The following is a 19,410-nucleotide window of genomic DNA, read 5'->3' as shown; positions in this document are numbered from 1 at the left end:
TTGGGACTAAGGTCCCTTCCCTCTGACCTTATCATATATCTCTCTGGATCATTCATTATTGAGGCTCTTGACCCCTAACAAGGCCTCAAAGGAGAAATGACTTTGGGAAGGATCCAAGTCCCTGGAGCATGTCAAGGAGAGAACTAGCTGAGGATTCTTTCTCAAGAAGCACATCTAGGAAATTGTATGTATATTTAAGTTTGGATGTATTTATGGATATGTACTGACACTTACTACTGGGTGTGTGGCTATGTGTGAATGAGTGTGCATATGTGACCTTGAAAATATGAATGCATGTATATGATGATGTGCTCAAAACTTACATATATGTATGATCTTCATCATGTGTTTGTGTGTGAGTCTGCGTGTGCATACAGATATGTCACAGTCCAGAAATACACAGAACATGGAGGCTGGGATAGAACAAGGCCAAGGGGAAATGCAATAGGTAAAGAGGGAAGGAAGAATTCTCTGGGAAGATTGGGGCATAAGGCTTAAGAAGTGATAGGCATGAACACTATCTCAGGATATACTCAATGGTCTAAATATCTTTGTGTTCTATGGGTGAGAAAGTCACAGGTACTGCTGATACTACTGGAGTTTGTTGTTTACATTAATAATAGAAGGAGACATTAAATTTAAGTTTCAGCTAGTGAAAGTGAATATGTAAGTTGTTCCATCAAAATTTACAAACCCTCTGAAATATATTTACAGCCCATGGAAATACCCATTGACCCTGTGTTAAGAACCCTGGACTGAGATAGTCACATCCAATATTTTAAAGAAAAGTAGGGAATAGAGCAGAATCTAATAAAATGGACAATATAAGAAAATATCTCACATAGGAAGGGGTATAACATTGAACACTTTGTTTCAATGACTCTGTGTGTGTGTGTGTGTGTGTGCACGCGCGCGCACGCACACACACACGCACATGTGCACATACACATGTATGCGTGCTGGGTCAGGATGTGAAACTAAGCAAAATAGTTAGAAAAACATTGTACCAGGGAGTGAGTTTTAAATAAATCCTAAACCTGCTAGAATGCCAGGGAAGAATTTTAAGTGCAGGAACACCTGACTAGGGTTCACTTGCAGAAACCTTCCTCCAATAGGTGAGAAGCATGGACCAGGGTGAAGTGAGGCAGAGAGAGGGCAGCAGTTCGTGGGTCAGCATGGAATTTGAAGAAGCAGGAGAGCATCTGTGTGATGGTGAAAACAGAGGGGAAGGACAGATTCCAGGACTGTAAGGAGGTGGAACCCAGGAATTTGGTGAACTGTTGGATGTGCAAAGGAAGGAGTGTTGCTTCAGTCCCTTCGGTGGATGGACATGCCAATCTGAGACGGAGCTCATAGGAGCAAGAACCAGTTTGAGGGGGGACTGATTCTGATTTTTTAAATGTTGAGTTTTGGTGCTCCGGTTTGGGAGGTCACTCTCCCTAGATCTTAGTTTCATCATTTCTGAAATGTGGCATTTTTATCTGAAAAAAGATTTTTTTTGAGGCTTATGATATATAAAGATTATACCTCATGAAGGTGTTTATGTGATTATATGAAATGAGCTTGTGTATGTGAAAAGGACTTTCTGAACTGAATCTTAAAAATCTTTTTACAAATAATAGTTATCGAATATATAAGTAAAGTCTGTTTTCTTTGCAAGGGGCAAAACCTAAAGCAAACTGAATTGAGTGCAAAGGGAACATATCACCTTATTTAAATAGGAAGTTTAGAGAGAGATCTAGCTTTAGGTACAGCTGGATCCAAGGATTCCTGATTTTGCTCCAGCTCTTGGCCAGGGTCTTCTCTGCTCTGTGTAATGGTTCCATTCTCAAGGAAGCTTCCTCGGGAGGGGGTCCAATTGGTGGCAGCAGCTCCAGCCTCCTAGTCTTCCAGGTTCCAAACCAGGATAAAAGAGTCTCTTTTTCTCCTAGTTCTTGCAAGTATTATTCTGATGAGTTTAGGTCCCTTGCCTTCCCTGGACCAGTCAAGGCGGCCAAAGGAAAATGACTAATTTGCTAAGAGTTGGAGACAGGGGAGGATCCCATTCAGATCACTGGCCTGAGAGAGGGGGAGGAGGATTTCTGAGTGAATATTGAGGGCTATTGCCAGAAGAAGGTAAACTGGATACTGGGGAGACAAATGCTGAAAAGTCTGGATGTCCACACCAGAGAGGGTTCTATCATTAGTGTAGGGCTGTGTATAGGGGAGGTGTTGAGTTATACATGTGGTGAGCTGGACATCCGGGGTCTGTGGTTGAAAGCACAGGCATTCATAGAGCTCTTAAGATTCAATGCTGCTTTTAGAAGATTGACTGGGATGAAAAAATTCAAAAGCCCTGATAACTAGGAAACCCCATTCAAGGGAGGGAAGTCAGGATTTAGCAGGTGGAGGTATCCAGAAGAATTGTAATTCTCTTCTGCATTATTAAATTGAGAGGTTACTGGACTTCTGCATGTGTTGGACAAGAATCTGGGGCCCAGGATCTTCCAGGGCCTCTGCAAAAGGAACAGCACATTCCTCCCCACCCCAACCCAGAGCCTCCACTCCAGGAGCTTCTTCTAGCTGAAATTTCTTTGGGTCAGAGCCTTGAAGACAGAGAGTGCGGGGAGGGGTGGGCTTTGAGAGGTAAGTTTGTGATTAGCACTTTGGCCCCGGGCCAGTTGACCATAAATAGATTTTTGCAGTGCACATAACGTACTCCAGTTGCCCACACACACCTACGAGTGGATTTGCACGTGTGTGCATGTGTATACAGACACACACACGCTCACACGCACACATACACACCTCAGAAAGCAATTTTCCCCCCAGAGCATCAAGAAAGTTCCCCTTTCCACTTAAATGCTTTTCCAAATAGTCTTATTTTATTTTATTTTTTTTTATTTATTTCTCTGCCATATCCTTTTCAATCTGGAAAGTGACTTGGCCTCTTTTCCCCCATCTATTTTCTGCCTTCCCGCTATTCAGTTTAGGCATGAAACACAGAACTAGATTGAAAGCATTCAATGGCTATTCAATCGGAGAAGAAAAGAGCCCCTTGGAGCTTTATTAGATATGAAGATCCACAATAAAAATCAATTTCTGCCTCTTTATGCAGTTTAAATGACAAAGCACCCACCCATTCTGCAGCCATTGTGCCGGGGAAATGTAATTCAGTCCCCGAGCTGGGCCCAGAGCACCGCAGACTCCCTGACCTGCACTGACAGATTCCAATATGATACAGACCTTCGGAGATAATGACAGCCACTTCATCTCACTGCAAGAAAAAAGTTATCTGATATCTTTGAGGGTTAAAAGGCTATGTGGGCAGCATTTTCAATAACCCACTAAATCAGCATCTTAAAAAATACCTAAGCTTTGTTCCTTTAAAAAAAAATTTGCCCCTTACTCCTAACTCCATTTCTGAGCCCCAGATGACACTGTCACAAGTGTCTCCTGCCAAACCTATCGAGCCTTCTTCAGCACAGAGAGGGAACCTCCTAGATAATTAGTCCAAAGGAAAACAAGGTGAGAGAAATGTCTTTATTCCTCTAAGGAATACAGATCTTCAGGTGTCCAGGTCTTGAAAAAATAAATGAAATGAAACCAACTTAAAAAACAACAACAACACAACCACAAAACAAAACAAAGGGGGCACAGACCTGTTATAAACAGTTTAAAATGTAACTATAAAATTTCTTCCTAGTAGAAATGGACACTTTAATAGTGTCCTTTCTTCTTTAATAGAAAGAAGTTTGTGTTTGGAGAAAGTTTTAAACCGAGTTGTTGCCAAGGGAACCACTGGAAACACTGCAGCCATCCTTAGTTTCCAGGGTAGAAACTGATCTGGATAGAAGCAATGGAATGAGATGTGTATTTCTCCTTTTGTTTAAGGTGAGTTTAGGATGGCTTACTTGCAGGAAAACGTGCAATGGGAAATCGGTCCTGGTGGTTCACATTCTGAGCCTGGAGAGGGACACACCAATGTGAACTTCATTCTCTTGCTCTGACCAGGGGAAGAGAAGGGTAAAGAGATGGTGAGAGAGAGAAACGGCATCTGTGTTCTGGTCCTTGGGAAGAAAGCAGAGAATGAAAGGGAAGCAGGAAGATTAAACAAAGACCGGGGAAGGACTTCTGGCTGTAAGTTGGGAAAAGCACAGGATGTCACGAAACCACCTGGTCACAGTCTGTAAGTAACATGAGGAATTAGAATGAGTCAGACCAATGAGGCACTGCTGGGGCTGCGGTGGGGAGAAGTGGGGTGGGGGTGGATTGTGGGTTCCAAGAGCTCTTTGTGACTTTAGGAATGCTTCTCACTGTCAGGGCGCAAGCTCTCTAGTTGAGAAAGTATGAGGTCTCTCCCAAACTGTCCTTAAAATCCCTTTTATTGTCCTCATAATCTATAATTTGATCCCCAAATTAGTTATTTGATATATATGATATATATTATTACACATCATACATAACTATGTATAGGTATTACCCTTCAATTTTAGATTTTAAAAATGCTTTGCAACCAACCACTCTAATAAATATTCTTTAAAAAGTGGAAAATCTCAATTTAGCTCCATATATGGGAAAACATGACACTATTGCTCAGGCCTGTCATGGCCAATAGGTTTTGTCTTGTGTGCCAACTCGGAGTGACAGGCAGTGACTATCTGGAGCAGTGCTGTCTGATAGAAATATGGGAGACATAAAAGTGAGCCACATTGGTAATTTAAAAAAATGTACTAAAAACACATGACATAAAATGTACCATCTTAACCATTTTAAGTGCACAGCAGGGTTAATTATATGCACCTTGTTATGCAATGGTTCTCTAGAACTTCATCTTGAAAAACTGAAACTTATGCCCATTAAACAGTATTTCCCTGTTGCCCCTCCTCTAGTCCTCAGCAGCCTCTTTTCCACTTTCTGATTCTATGATTTTTGACTATTGCAGATACTTCCCATGAGTGGAGTATTTGTCCCTTTGTGACTGGCTTATTTCACTTAGCATAATGTCTTCAATGTCTATGTGTGTTGTAGTGTGTGACAGGTTTCCTTCTTTTTTAGAGCTGCATATTATTCTATTTTAATGTATATGACACATTTTCTTTATCCATTCATCCCTGGATAAACATTTGGGTTGCTTCCACATGTTGGCTGTTGTGAATAATGCTGCAGGGAACATCGGTATGCAAATATTTCTTCAAGATCCTGCTTTCAATTCTTTTGGATATATACCCAGAAGTACAATTACGGGATCATATGGTAATTCTATTTTTAATTTAACTTCCATATTGTTTTCCACTGTGTGTATACTATTTCATAGTCCCGCTAAGAGTGCACAAGGGTTCTAATTTCTCCAGATCATCTTTAATATTTGTTATTTTATGTTTTGGGGGGTTTTTTTGATAGTAGCCACCCTAACTAGTGTGAGGTGATATCTCACTGTGGTTTTGATCCATATTTCCCTGATGATTAGAGAAGTTAAGCATCTGTTACATGCTTGTTGGCCATTTGCATGTCTTCTTTAGAGAAATATCTAATCAAGTCCTTTGCCCATTTCTTAATTGGACTATTTGTTTTGTGGTGTTGACTTGCACAGGTTTTTTTATATATTCTAGACATTAAACATTTTTCAGATATATAACCTGCAAATATTTTCTCTCATTCTATAGGTTGCCTTTTAACTCTATTTTTTTGCTTTGCAGAAAATTTTAAGTTTTATGCAGTCTCATTTGCCTATTTTTGCTTTTGGTGCCTGTACTTTTGGTACCATATCAAAGAAATCATTGGAAAATCCAGTGTCGTGAAGCTCTTTTCCCCTCTGTTTTCTTCTAGGAGTTTTACAGTTTCAGGTCTTATATTTATGTCTTTACTCCATTTTGAGTTAGTTTTTGGATAGGTGTAAGGTAAGGGTCCAATTTCATTCTTCTACATGTGGCTATTCAGTTTTCCCAGCACCATTTGTTAAAAAGATTATCCTTTTCCCCACTGTACAGCCTTAGTACCCTTTTCAAAGATCTTTTGACCATAAGGCTGAGGGTTTATTTCTCAAATGCAATTTTAAATTTCCTAGAAGTCATATTTTTTAAAAAGATAGATACAGTTAGGATTAATCAATTATCTGTGTGTGTGTGTGTGTGTTTCAACTCAATATATCTGAAGTCTTCAATATATAAAATTATTAAATATCTTATATATTTTTAATGAAGTTTTCAAAATGTGGTGGTTTTTTTTTTACATGTAAGCACATGCAAGGGCAGACTAGCCACATTCCAAGTGCTCAATGGCCACATGTAGCTAGTGGCTACAAAACTCAACAGCACATTCATGTCTAGAGACTTGTGTTGAAAAGGACTGTGAGTTTCCTTGGTCAGTCAGCAGTGTCTACAATGGATAAATTTTAGGAGAGCACCCACAGCATGTTACCATGTATTTGTCAGCATGGCTTAGGTCACAGCCAGGCCTGTGACCTCACTTTACCATAATTTTAACTTTGGGTCCTTCTGCTGAGGCGACATCAGAAAGATCTCAGTTTTCACTGAAAAAATAATGGGTTTAGGGTCTTGGGGTATTGAAGCAGGTTTTCCTTAGCAGATGCAACTTCCTACCTTCGAGAAAAGTTTCTCTGTATTAGAAGAATTCCTTTGATGAAATGAGTTGGCTACATCACTGTGAGGACAGAGTGAACACCAACCCAGCCTTCAGTTGTATAGTTGGAAGTTCAAGTAGAAGAAAAGCAAATTGTATCCTTATTCTTGCTTACACCTCTAAATTGATCATTGTGATATCTTGTTCTAAGCTAGAGTTTTAAAGGAATACTCAGATTATCCTTGAAAAGAGGTACATCTTTAGTAACCAAAGCATCTTCCCAGGTATCTAAACCTTTATCTGAGTGTGTGACCATATAGTCTTCCTCTTTTCCAGAGGTGTCAGGGATTAATTTGTACCTGTTGTATTATAATACAGTACAGCCAGAACTATTTTTCAAAATTTGAGCAGTCATCATTACCTTCCTTGCAGGCTATTTCTTTAATCTCTTTGTCTTTGACAGAAATCATAGCATAATCTTTGACATTTTAAAATTCATCTTCCCAAGTCTAGTTTACTAGAGATAAGGATAATGTTTGTCTTCAAGTTCAAGGAGGCCAAGAGAATGAGACTGCAAGGGCAGCCAAGGTAATTTAGTAGGGTCGGCCTTCCTAGGGTTTTATACTATTTCTGGGTTATTTCTTTGAAGTTCAGTTCACATTGAGAATCACAGCATAAAGGCTAGAGCTACTGTGGTATTGATTCTTAATTTATAGAGTGGATATTCCTAGGAAAGTGAACTTGAGATTCTTCGGGTAATGACACAATTTATTCCCTATAGAATATTTCTTGGGTCACCGTTCTTAACACTTCATGACTCTTGATTCATTGTGTGGCCTTGAGGAAATTACCCAATCATACTAGACTCAATATAATGCAACTGAGAGAGGATATGAAAAATATTTTGTTTTTTGTTTTTATTTATTTTTGAGAGAGAGCGAATGAGAATGTGAGTGGGGAGGAGCAAAGAGAGGGAGACAGAGGATTCTGGGGCTCGAAAGCAGGGCTCAAACTCACAAACTGTGAGATCATGACCTGAGCTGAAGTCGGATGCTTAACTGACTGAGCCACCCAGGATTCCGGATATGAAGAATATTAACAAAAATGTTAGTGAATCACTTAGAGCCTGTTGAAGAAAAATAAAAATACCAGAACGAGATACTATGTCACTAAAGATTCTCTCTTATTTGGAAGCTGAGGTTCTTGGACTGGACTGATTCCAATTTTAATATTTGGAGAGATCAAATATGTAACTTTGCCTATGTGTTCACAGAAAACTTTCTAGAAAATAACACCTGGTTAAAAGCTCCATAATTAAATCAGGTCCTTTCAGACAAAATATTAAAGAAAGGCTGATCAAATTGCTCACAATGTTCAGAGCTGATCTCCTCCCCCTTCTACCCTAGGTGGTACAACAAGGCCAGCCGACTTCAAGGAGTGATGAAATCAGGGAAGAGTACTTTGCCACATCTCAGGTGATCACAGCTGGCACTGGAAACGTCTCTCAACCTAAAGATTCCTGCTTTTACTTACCTCACATGTTGTGAGGTTAAAGAGAGAAGACATAGCTGGCAAAGTGTTGGGGCTAGAAACCCTATGTATTGATTCTGTGACAGAAATTTAATTTTGGTTGGACTGCCATTTGTCCAGCTTCAAGGAATAACTCATGGTTGCCAAAGCCAGTGATTAGTTTTGAAGTGAGCCAGTGAACATAAAGAGAAGATTTCCCTCCTTTGAGAAAGATATCACTCCCCTGTAAGAAGTGAAAAGCCACTAGGAAAAAGCCCTGGCCCTGCACCGACCAGCTTCCTGACTGTGGTCTTATAATGAACCAGTAGTTCTCAAAGTGTGGTCCCCAAACAGTGACATTAGTACCACTTGGAAACTTGTTAAAAATATAAATTCTCAAAAGGTAACACAACAGGTTTGATGACTGGTTTTCTTAGAAAGTCTTGCTTCAGTCTATGGCCATACCACCCTGAACGCGCCCGATCTCGTCTGATCTCAGAAGCTAAGCAGGGTCGGGCCTGGTTAGTACCTGGATGGGAGAAAGTCTTGCTTGCAAGGATGGTCCTTGCTGATGTCTGAAAACTGGATTTCAGGAAGGCTTCTGTCACCCCCTGCTCAAGATGGTCCATTGTGCCTAAACTGTAAATAATGTCATTTATATTAAACCCCTGTTTCTGGAATTTTGGTACACGCTAGGCAGAGAGAATGCTTATGTGACTATCCTTCAATGAAAAACCCTGGGCACTGAGTCTCTAATGAGTTTCTCTGGTAGACACCATTTTAGAAAATGCATTATCATGACTCATTGCTGGAGGAACTGAATGCATCCTGTGTGACTCCAACGGGACAGCTCTTGGAAGCTTGCATGTGATTTCCTCTAGACTTTACCCCATGTATCTTTCCTCTTTGTTAATTTTGCTTTGTCTCCTTTTGCTGTAATAAATCTTAGCCTGAATATGAAAAAAAAATCACTTCTCAGGTCCCATCCCAGACTACTAAAACAGAAATTCTGAAGGTGGGACCCAGCTACAGTGTTTTAACAATTCCCTCAGATGATTCTGATACATGCTGACATTTGAGAGCCACTGGTAAGGAGTGACGTCTGGAGCGACAGCAGTCTCCTTGACCTATGACCCCAGTTGTAAAGGCTGCACTGAGTGATGCAGAGGCTGAATCCTCATGTTTTTGAACCCAGGAATTATCTACCTTTTAACTTCTTGAATCAGTTAATAATATACTGCTTAACACTCTGTTAAGTAAAAAAACAAAATCCAAATGAATAGTAAGTTATTGCTATCACTCAGGGGTTGGTAAACTGACCCAGAGGCCAAATCTGGTCCACTCCTCATTTTTATATGGCTTGTGAACTAAGAATGGTTTTTACATGCCTAAATGAGAAAAATTAAAAAGAATAATATTTTGCAACATGTGAAAACTATATAAAATTTGTATTTCAGCGTCCATAAATAAAATTTTATTGGAACACATTCATTTATGTATTTTCTGTGGCTGCTTTCATGCTGCCCTGCATACATGGTTGAGTAGTTGTGATAGAGACCATGTGCCCCATATGGCTCTTGTGAGCAGGAAGTCCACTGTTCTCCCTTCCCCAGAACTGTCCAGCAACTCTGAGGAGTAAATCTTACTTCTAATCTCTAATAGAAAGAAACTTGGTAGTCTGTCCATTGCTTCTGTCCCTGGTGGGTCCTTGTCTATTGCTGCCTTGGTTCTCTTACTAGTGCAGATACCACACAGGCCAGGACAGTGCCTTCTCTGTGTCACAAGCACATGGTTAACCTTTTATTTTCAGAGCAAAGCTGTTAGCCAGGATGGCTGGGTCCAGAGGGGCTGCCAGAACCACCTCTTTCCCCGAAACCTATAGGATCATGTATGGCCTGCTCTTCCTATCAGTTAGTTTGTCCCTAGGGATCGTAGTGTTCTTTTCTTTTCCTAGTTTGTTTATTTGCTTAAGGTTTTATTTATGTATTTTTGAGAGTGAAGTGTGGGGTGAAGAGAGAAAGAATCCTAAACATGGGGCTCAAACCCATGAACCATGATATCACGACCTAAGCTGAAATCGAGTCAGGCGCTTAATCTGACTGAGCCACCCAGGCACATCTATTTTTTATTTTTAATTAAAATTATTTATTTGATTATATGTTTCACATATAATATTAGTTTCAGGTGTACAGCATGATTTAACAATTATAAACATTATGAAGTGCTTACCATGATAAGTGTAGGTACAACCTGTTACCAAAGTTATTCTATTACTGACTATATTCCTTATGTTGTACTTATCATCCCCGTGACTTATTTTATTTGTACCTCTTTATCCCTTTCAGCTATTTTGCTCACCTCCTCGTCCCCACCTCTGGCAATCAAGTTGGTTCTTTGTATTTATGAGTCTGTTTTTATTTTTGTCATTTGTTCATTTGTTTTTTAGATTCCATACATAAGTAAAATCATATGGTATTTGTCTTTCTCTTTCTGACTTATTTCACTTATCATAATATCCTCTAGGTCCATCTATGTTGTTACAAATGGCAAGATTTTATTCATTTTTTTATGACTCATACTCCATTGTGTATACATACCACATCTTCTTTATCCTTTCATCTATAGATGGTCTTAGTGTCTTTTTCTGTCCATAGACTTTGATCAGAATCACTACCATCCATTATATAGATTTGCCTGGTCCTTCAGAGTTCTGGTTATCAACAGTAGGATAGATTTTGCTAAACCATGTGGAAGAACAAAGACCTTTACATTTCTTCTCCCTACAGAGTAAGGGGTAAAGGCTTCCCAAGTGACTCTTATCAGAACAAAGGGAATTTGCTTTAGGGTAACTTGCTCCTCTCCGAAACATGAAATTAGCTGATACTACAGGAAAATTGACAGCAAATTCTTTGACACTCCTCTGATCATGAGGGGAAGTATCTACACTCCACTTGAATCCAGGTTCACTTTGTTTGCTTTGACCCACAGACTATGGCAGAAGTGACGCTGTGCCTGTCCCGAGCCCAACTTCTAAGAGGACTGTTGGGTTTGTTTCCTTACTTTGTGTCCTGAGCCACCATGAAAGAAGCTCCACTACCCCAAGACCACCATGTTGTGAGGAAGCCCAAGCTAGCCATGTGGAAATAGAGAAGCTGATCCCCAGACAGTCCCCATTTGCTTCAGCCCCTGCCATTTGAGTCTTACAGCTGAGAGTCTGAAATCATGGAGCAGAGGGATGCTGTCCCCATTACATCTTGTTCAAATTTCTTCTCCAGAGAATCATGGGGTATAACAATAAAGAACTGTTGTTTTAATTTACTACATTTCTAGTAGTTTGTTATAGAGCAACAGTTTGTTTGGTGATACAACTTTACTATGATACTGAATTTTGCTGTTACCAGAGTTTAACACTTATCAGAGGGAGGCTAAAATCTGCCTTGAAAAGAAATTTCCTTCAAATAAGGTCTGTACTTCAGTTAATGATGTGATACCAATACGAACATGAAATGTTAACACCAATGTGAATTTCCTAGTTTTGATAATTGTGTGATGGTTGTATTAATTGTTAATGTTAGGCTGGATGAAGGATATAATTGAATTCTCTGAACTACTTTTTGCAGCTCCTCTGTAAGTCTAAAATTATTTCAGAATAAAAAAACAAACCAGTCTTTTTCTCTATGCCTTGTTCTCTTTTGTCTCTGAGGCTGCGTCAGCGGAACACAATCTTTCTCATGGAAAACTGTCAAGAGGCAGTTGTGTGTGGCTCTGTTTACATCTCCCAGAAGTCTTGGCATGGCATTGCCATCATGTAGGAAATGCAGGTCTTTACATTTCTACCAGGTCTGTGTCCATCTCAGAACCCTGCGCTGAGAGCTTGAAGAGAATTTCTGAGACTTCTCTGCACCGCTCTCAGTGGCTCTGCCTAAAGGAATACTAAACAGAGATGAGAAAAATCTAAAGCAATTGGGGGTCAATTACCTTGTAAGAAGGATGAGAACCAGCATACCCACACCCATCAGGTATGCTATCACAACTGCAGAATTCTGTGACTCTTAGAACTCTTCCTTCTTTGCTCACTTTGTTGGCATCATCCCTCATCTTAAGAAACACAACGAACCCAAAGACTCACCCTCTTCTCATATCCCACATTAAGAACTCCAAGCCCAACCCATAAGCAGTAAAAATTGTGCCAGGGGCAGCTGGGTGGCTCAGTTGGTTGAGCGTCTGACTTCAGCTCAGGTCATGATCTCGTGGTTCATGAGTATGAACCCCACCTCAGGCCCTGTGCTGACAGCTCAGAGCGTGGAGCCTGCTCCGGAGTCTGTGTCTCCCTCTCTTTCTTCCCCTCCTCAGTTTGTGTTCTGTCTCCCACTCTCTCAAAAATAAATAAAAATATTAACAAAAATTTTTAATTGTGCACCAAGTTTTCTAATGATACACTGTTTCAGAATCTCCTGTATGTATTATTCCCTACTGCTGCAGTAGGGCAGTTAAGACTTAGTTTATCTCTTACCAGGTTTCTTTCTTTAAGGAGGGGCCTTTCCTTGCAGGGAGGGAGACTGAAATTGAAGCTTCTCTGTATAGTGAGATTTTTAGGTGGGTTGCCGAGAAGGATTTTTCTCATAAAAAAATAGATTAAAAATTTGAAGCAGGAAAAAAGGCCAGATGTCATTTACTCATTTCACTTTTCATCTAAATGTGCCAAGTGCTGAGGATTCAGAGGGTAAAAAGATATCTCTTTCTGTGACACAGAGACACATGTGTAAACACTCCAGGACAGTGATGGCCAGAGGAACAGAAGAAAGCACAGAGGTCTTTGGGACACAGGTTGGGGAGCCTCACTTTGCTGAACACTATACTGGAGCCCACTTTCTTGCCCTCAGTCTGCTGCAGCCACACCGGCCTCTCTGTTCTTCTTCCAACATGCTGAGCTTGGGCACCACCTCAGGATCTTTGTACTGGCTATTCTGTCTGGCACATTCTACTCCCAGGTATTCGTGCAGTTCACTCCCTCGCTTCAAGTCTCTGCTCAAAGAGCAGAGCTAAAATCTCAACTTCCCAAAGCCCTATCCCCTATCTCTTCAGACTTTGGTTTTTTTCTTAGCACACATTTTATTTGCCTTGTTTATTGATACTTTCTCTAAGCAGAATATAAACTCAATGAGGGCATAAAATTTGTGTGCTTTGTTCATTGCTGCATCCCCAGGGCCCAGAACAGAGCCTGGTTCTACTAGGTGCCCAATTAACATTTAATGAATGAATGAATGAGACAAGAGGCCTTTTCTGATCTCCTTGTCTCTTCCTATCACTCTTATTCAGTTTTTCTTCCTAATACTTTCACCACTTTTGACAATCTCCATATTTACCTGCTATTTTTTTGTTTGCTGTCTGTCTCCCCTTTCCATGAGGACAATGATTTTGTTTTATTCATTGCTATATAACCTCTGTGCCCAGAATAATGTCTGGAACTTGGTAAATGCTCAATCACATTTTTTTAAAGAATGAATTCATAAGTAAATGTATTACTAAGTGAGAAAATAAATAGAGGGCATTTGGTGACTATTTCCACCCCTCCTGGCTACAACTCTGATTCCAGAGTTATAAAGCTCAAAGACCAAGCTTCACTGAACTGCGCCTCTCTGAGGTGCTTAAGAAAAAGCCAAGCTAGGAAGAGCCAATAGAAGAAGGAACCAGGAGCAACCTGGTAAGCAAGACCTCAGCCCAGCTACCGAGGGTCTCCTTCCTGGCCTTCCTAGACCTTGAAGCTGGCCTTGAACATGGCTAGAAAGGGAACAGAAACTCCTCCTTTCTATGGAAAGCTGCTTCACTCACAGACAATACACAGACTGAGATTTCTTCTCCTAAATAAATCAACTTCCCATTTCTCTCTTCTGCCAGTGTCTTTGCTCTCGCTCCTGTCCCCATCCTAGATGTGAGAGTGTGCAAAAGAGAAGAAAAGAAGAAGCCATTGTTCATTCACAGCACCCCTGGCCTGCTCAGAATATGAGAACTACCTGGACTGGAGGGAATTTGCATAACTCCCTCCCTAGATCATCATTCCCTCTTCCTCCCTTTAATTCTAGCCTTTAGAAGCTTTGCAGGGGTTTTTAATTACAATCAAAAAAGGGCATGTACAGTAGTTAAGTAAAATAAAATAACAATAGTTAAAATTACAATTGAGCCCCAAACGATGGACAGTTTATTCTGTGCCTTAAAATAAAATAGCTTTCATCTTTCCCCCCTTACAACAGCCTCCTCCGCCTAGATAATGCATTTCGTTAGATTTATTTGCTCAGCCCCGAAAACTTGACACTAAGGGGATTATTTAGTTTTAGATTTGCTGTAGTCCATAGTAATAGCCAACAGGGAAGGGAATGAAGCAGCAATATTAGCAGGGCGATGGGAGGGGAGGGGGCTGGGGAGGGGGCTGTGCAGTCTGCGGCTAAGCAAAACTGCTTGCATAAACACCATTAAGAAGATTTAGACATCGCTTTGCTTATCATCAGCACTCCTGGAAGAAATAAAAAAAAAAAAAAAGGAAAGAAAAAAAAAGAAAAAAGGGAAAAGGGACAGGCCTTGACTTGCTGTGTATGCGTTTCCATTAAAGGTTCAATAGGAAATAAAACCAGCTGAGAGTCCAAATGCAACGACACTACAGACCCATCTACGCTACCTCATCATGGTCCAAAAAAGACATTTGTTCCACATGTTACCGGAAGGAGCAGCTGGATAGAGAACAAAACACCCGTCGCCCCATCTGTGGTGAGCATAGGAAGCAAAGGCTGCTACCTGGGTGGTGCCGCTCTCCTGAATGTCACACCCCACCTCCTTCCCACACCCTCCACACACACATATCCTGGGATGAAATATTCCTGACTGTCCACGCTCCACCCAAACCATTCATTTGCAGGGTCCCAAGCATAAGAACTGGTGGGAAACAGGAAAAAACTAACGACAGACATGCTGGCCATATGTAGCTGCAGGATTGACAGGGATATGTGTGTATGAGAGAGAGAGAGAGACACACACACAGAGAGAGGGAGAGAGAGAGAGAGACAGAGAGAGAGAGAGAGAGAGAGAGAGAGAGAGAGAGAGAGAGAGACTGAGATAACAGGAGAGGAGTCTGAATATGGAGAAAGGAGGAGAGGAGGAAACTGGTCAGATCTCCAGAGGGAAAGTGGGAAAACATTTCAGCAGTTGCAAGTGGTTTTAAAGAAATGCTGGAATCAAATAGGCTATTCCCAGAGGAGTGTCGGTCTGAAAAGTTTTATGTACACCTAGGGCAAACAACAGATAACTGGGGTGCCTGGCTAGCTCAGTTAGAAGAACATGCAACTCTTGATCTCCGGGTCATGAGTTCAAGCCCCACCTTGGATATAGAGATTACTTAAGTAAATAAATAATGTTTAAAAAAGAAAGGAATGACATTAAGAAAAAACAGATAATAACTACCATGGGAGTCCAAAAATTACATTTAGTATTTCAAACACTGTTCCACGTTCTAGATGCATCCTTAGCAAACATCCCTAAATAGTCAAAGGGTACACACACACATACACACACACACACACACACACACACACACACACACACACAGGACTGGTGGTGTGAAGTATTTTTAATAATTACAGGGTTTATATAAATTTTTTCATGTTTATTCATTTTTGAAAGACAAAGCAGGGGTGGGGCTGAGAGAGAGGGGGACACAGAATCTGAAGCCAGCTCCAGGCTCTGAGCTATCAGCACAGAGCCTGACGCGGGGCTCGAACTCATAAACTGAGAGATCATGACCTGAGCCGAAGTCGGACGCTCAACCGACTGAGCCACCCAGGCGCCCCAATGATTACAGGGTTTATAATACAGATTTTAAAACCTAATAGGTACTAAATATTATTAGCAAGGCACAAATCAACACAAAGAAACATCTTTTTGTAATTATCAAACTTGTTCATAAAATACTGGCATCCCTAGGACTCCATACTTTTTTCTCTCCTTCCAGTCACTCACTGGCTCTTCCATTGTGTGGGTTCATTTAACCACAGATCAGGCAACTTAGGGATGTGCCCACAAACCTCCTGTTTTTTAGAGGATATGGATAAAATGGATCCTGTGTCCCATGGCAAATTAAAGGTAGTTGGTCATACTCCTCCCACAGCAACAGTGAATCAGGAGACACCACAGACAAATCAGAGGGAAGGAAGGATTCCATGGGCCTTACTCCATTTGCCAATGGAACACTGATAATAGAAGCATAACTTCAATTTATTGAGATCTTATTATTTCCAGGTTCTATAATAAGCACCATCACATACTACCTCATTTCCTTACAGATGCAGAAACTGATTTGTGGAAGAGTTAAATAAATAGGCCCAGGCACTCAGTTAGAAAGTGACAGTCCTGGGGCACCTGGGTGACTCAGTCAGCTAAGCATCAGACTCTTGATTTTGGCTCAGGTCATGATCTCATGGTTCTGAGATTGAGCCCTGAGTGGGGCTCTGCACTGAGCCTGCTTAAGATTTTCTCTCTCTCTCTCTCTCTCTCTCTCTCTCTCTCTCTCCCTCTCCTTCTGTGCCACCCCCACTCGTGCTCTCTCTCAAAAAAAAAAAAAAGAAAGAAAGAAAGAAAAAGAGTCAATCCTTCTGCCTGTTTCCTAAGCCTGTGCTCCTAACAAGGACTGTATCATCCCAGTAAGACGAGGGGCTGATGTCTTCAGGACAGTTCATTCTCAAAGCCAAGTAGATAATCCATTCTTTTCTTTTTTTTCAAGCTTACTTATTTTCAGAAAGAGAGTAAGTGCACACATACATGCATGCAAGCAGAGGAGGGGCAGAAAGAGAGAGAGAGAGAGAGAGAGAGAGAGAGAGAATGAGAATCCCAAGCAGGCTCTGTGCTGTTAGCACAGAGCCCAACGTGAGACTCGATCTTGAGAACCATGAAATCACAACCTGAGCCGAAATCAAGAGTCAGATGCTTAACTGACTGAGCCACTCAGGTTTCCCGATCATCCCTTCTTTGCAATCAGTCTTTCTTAGGTCCATTAAACTCTCACAGGGATGAAAGGGCGGGAGTGGAAAATCTTAGATCTTAGACAATAACTGTGAGCTATAGAAGGGAGAGAGAGAACTTCCTGGACAGGACTGCAGTTCTAAGTCCACAGGCCAGGAACCAAAGCTGACCAGCCTATGGGTTACCCTCATGGCCATCTATTCAACAGGAACCAGGAGGATTTGCCTCAATCACCTGGGTATGCTGAATGGGAAGATTCGTGCATAGGCTCCCAGCATTGGGGCATATCTACCAGGTATCCAAGGTCTGGTATAGGAGACATGTGGTCAGGGTTCTCCATGGTCGTCAACCTCCACACACCCATCAGTCCCCCAGGATACTTGGCTCCACACCCTGACCTCACTGAGGGCAGGGCCCATTTCTGGTTCAGCTCTCTATCCCCAGCACCAGCACTTTTGGCACAGAATGAGAGCTCAGGAAACAGGTGTGCAGTACCACTGTGCATTTCACTGCATCCACAGGCTGCTGGAAATCTTCCTTTGTTCATTCACTGCCACCAAGTGGGACTAACTTAATGATTCCAGGTAGGCGACTACCTCTGCTCTTTTAAAATGTTTTCTAGTAAGAGAATTCTCTACTATCCTTAATAACACATTACGGTATTTAATAACCCCCTTGTCAGGAAGTTCGTCCCATTAGCCAACTTCTCTCTCCTGTGGAATGCCAAACCTACTTCCACTGTCTGTCCTCTGTAGAACTGGAGAATAATTAACGATACACCATTCCTTATGTAATAATTCTTTATCTGCTTGAAGGTTATTTACTGGTCTTATAAAAATTGTCTTTCTATTGCTCTAGTCCCAGGGTGCTAGTATAATGTAATGATAGAGAAGTAAGGACTGACACAAACCCTAACCTCTGGTTCTTTCCTGCCATGATTTTAATCGAATGTCAAATGAAAAGATGGGCAAGTAATGAGGGCCGAGGTCAATACCACTTCAAGATGTCCCAACGTGCAGGGATGTTTCTGTGCAGCTGTAGCTCATGCTGACATTCTGCAAAGCCTGCCCGCCTCCTGCCCCTGGGCCTCAGAGCACATCCACCGTGGACAATCCCTTGCCTTTTGGAGGGCTGCAACCGTTATGTAGGATCCTTGAGTTAAACACAGATATGTCAAATGTTTAGGCCCATAGCCAAATTTTTGAGTACCTATGCAAAAATATTGTAGGCTTTATATACATCATCTGTTTCTGACCCTCACCACTGCTTACAAAACAGGTTTTATTATTATCCCCATTTTACAGAAAAGAAAATGAAAGAGAAGACTGGTTAGTTAACTTGTTCCCAGTCCTGCAGCTTATAATTGGAAGAGCTAGGACCTGAACCCCAACAGTATAATTCCAAGGTCTATGCTTGTGACTCAACACTGTGATGCCAGCCAAACTTAGCACAGGACTTGGCACACAGCAGGCACCCAATATATGGCTGGTGAATTTCAATGGGATGAGTGATATATTTTCTAAGGATCTTGTTATCCAAGGGAATCTTTTGCAGCAAGCTTCAGCTTTCCTTTCTAAACATTATTCTGCCAGTCAAAAGCAAAACTTCCAGAAATCAAGAGTAGCAGTGATGCAGGGAACATCAAACCCTTAAAGTCAAAAGATCTCTTATTGTGATGGAGAGGAATAAGGAATTTGATTTAAGAAAGAACATAGAATAGTTTTCAAGGAGAGTGAACCCAGTATATTGTAGGTATAATTCACATGATAAGCAAATAAATTAACAAGCACTAAACCAAGCATCCAATATGAACTGAGCTGGGATCTAAAACAAAAGAAAAAGCCATGGACACTGACCTCAAACATTTTATAAAATATTTAATGATGAAATGAATGGAGTAGAATCTTGGAAGAGGAAAGGACCACAGAGCCTTCTGTCCTTCCTTGCAGGACCTCAAGGCCCTGCATGATTGCAACACAACCAGCCTTTCCCCATTATCACTTGCTCCAACCTCAGTGGCCTTCTTCCTGTTCCTTGAATGTGTTAACAGTTCCTGAGACCCTTTATACAACCTGCTTCCTCTGTCTAGAAGGCTCTGTCCTGTTCTTAACATGTTGTCCTTTCATGGCACTCAGGTGTCAGCTCCAATATGTCTTCCTCAGAGAAGCCTTCCCTGGACTCTCAGGCTGCAGTAGACTTTGTATGCATGTGTGCACACACACATCAGTTTTAGTCTACCTCTTGGTGAAATGACTTGATCTTCATTGTTTACATGTTTACATTTTTTAAAGTTTTTTTAGTGTCTATTATTTATTTTTGAGAGAGACAGAGACA

At 41.1% G+C, this 19,410-nt stretch overlaps 1 long non-coding RNA gene across 1 annotated transcript; it reads left to right on the top strand.

The window, feature by feature from the left end:
- Positions 1-3,780: 3,780 nt before the first annotated feature.
- Positions 3,781-11,748, top strand: LOC122492413. Its single transcript, XR_006299611.1, has 3 exons — positions 3,781-3,873; positions 3,994-4,168; positions 11,059-11,748. It is a non-coding gene; the product is annotated as an uncharacterized LOC122492413 (long non-coding RNA).
- The last annotated feature ends 7,662 nt before the right edge of the window (positions 11,749-19,410 follow it).

Source organism: Prionailurus bengalensis, chromosome C2 (genome assembly GCF_016509475.1).
Source record: "Prionailurus bengalensis isolate Pbe53 chromosome C2, Fcat_Pben_1.1_paternal_pri, whole genome shotgun sequence".
Classification (NCBI taxonomy): Eukaryota; Metazoa; Chordata; class Mammalia; order Carnivora; family Felidae; genus Prionailurus; species Prionailurus bengalensis.
Note: the sequence above shows the minus strand (reverse complement) of the source record. Positions and strands in the feature narration are given on the sequence as shown.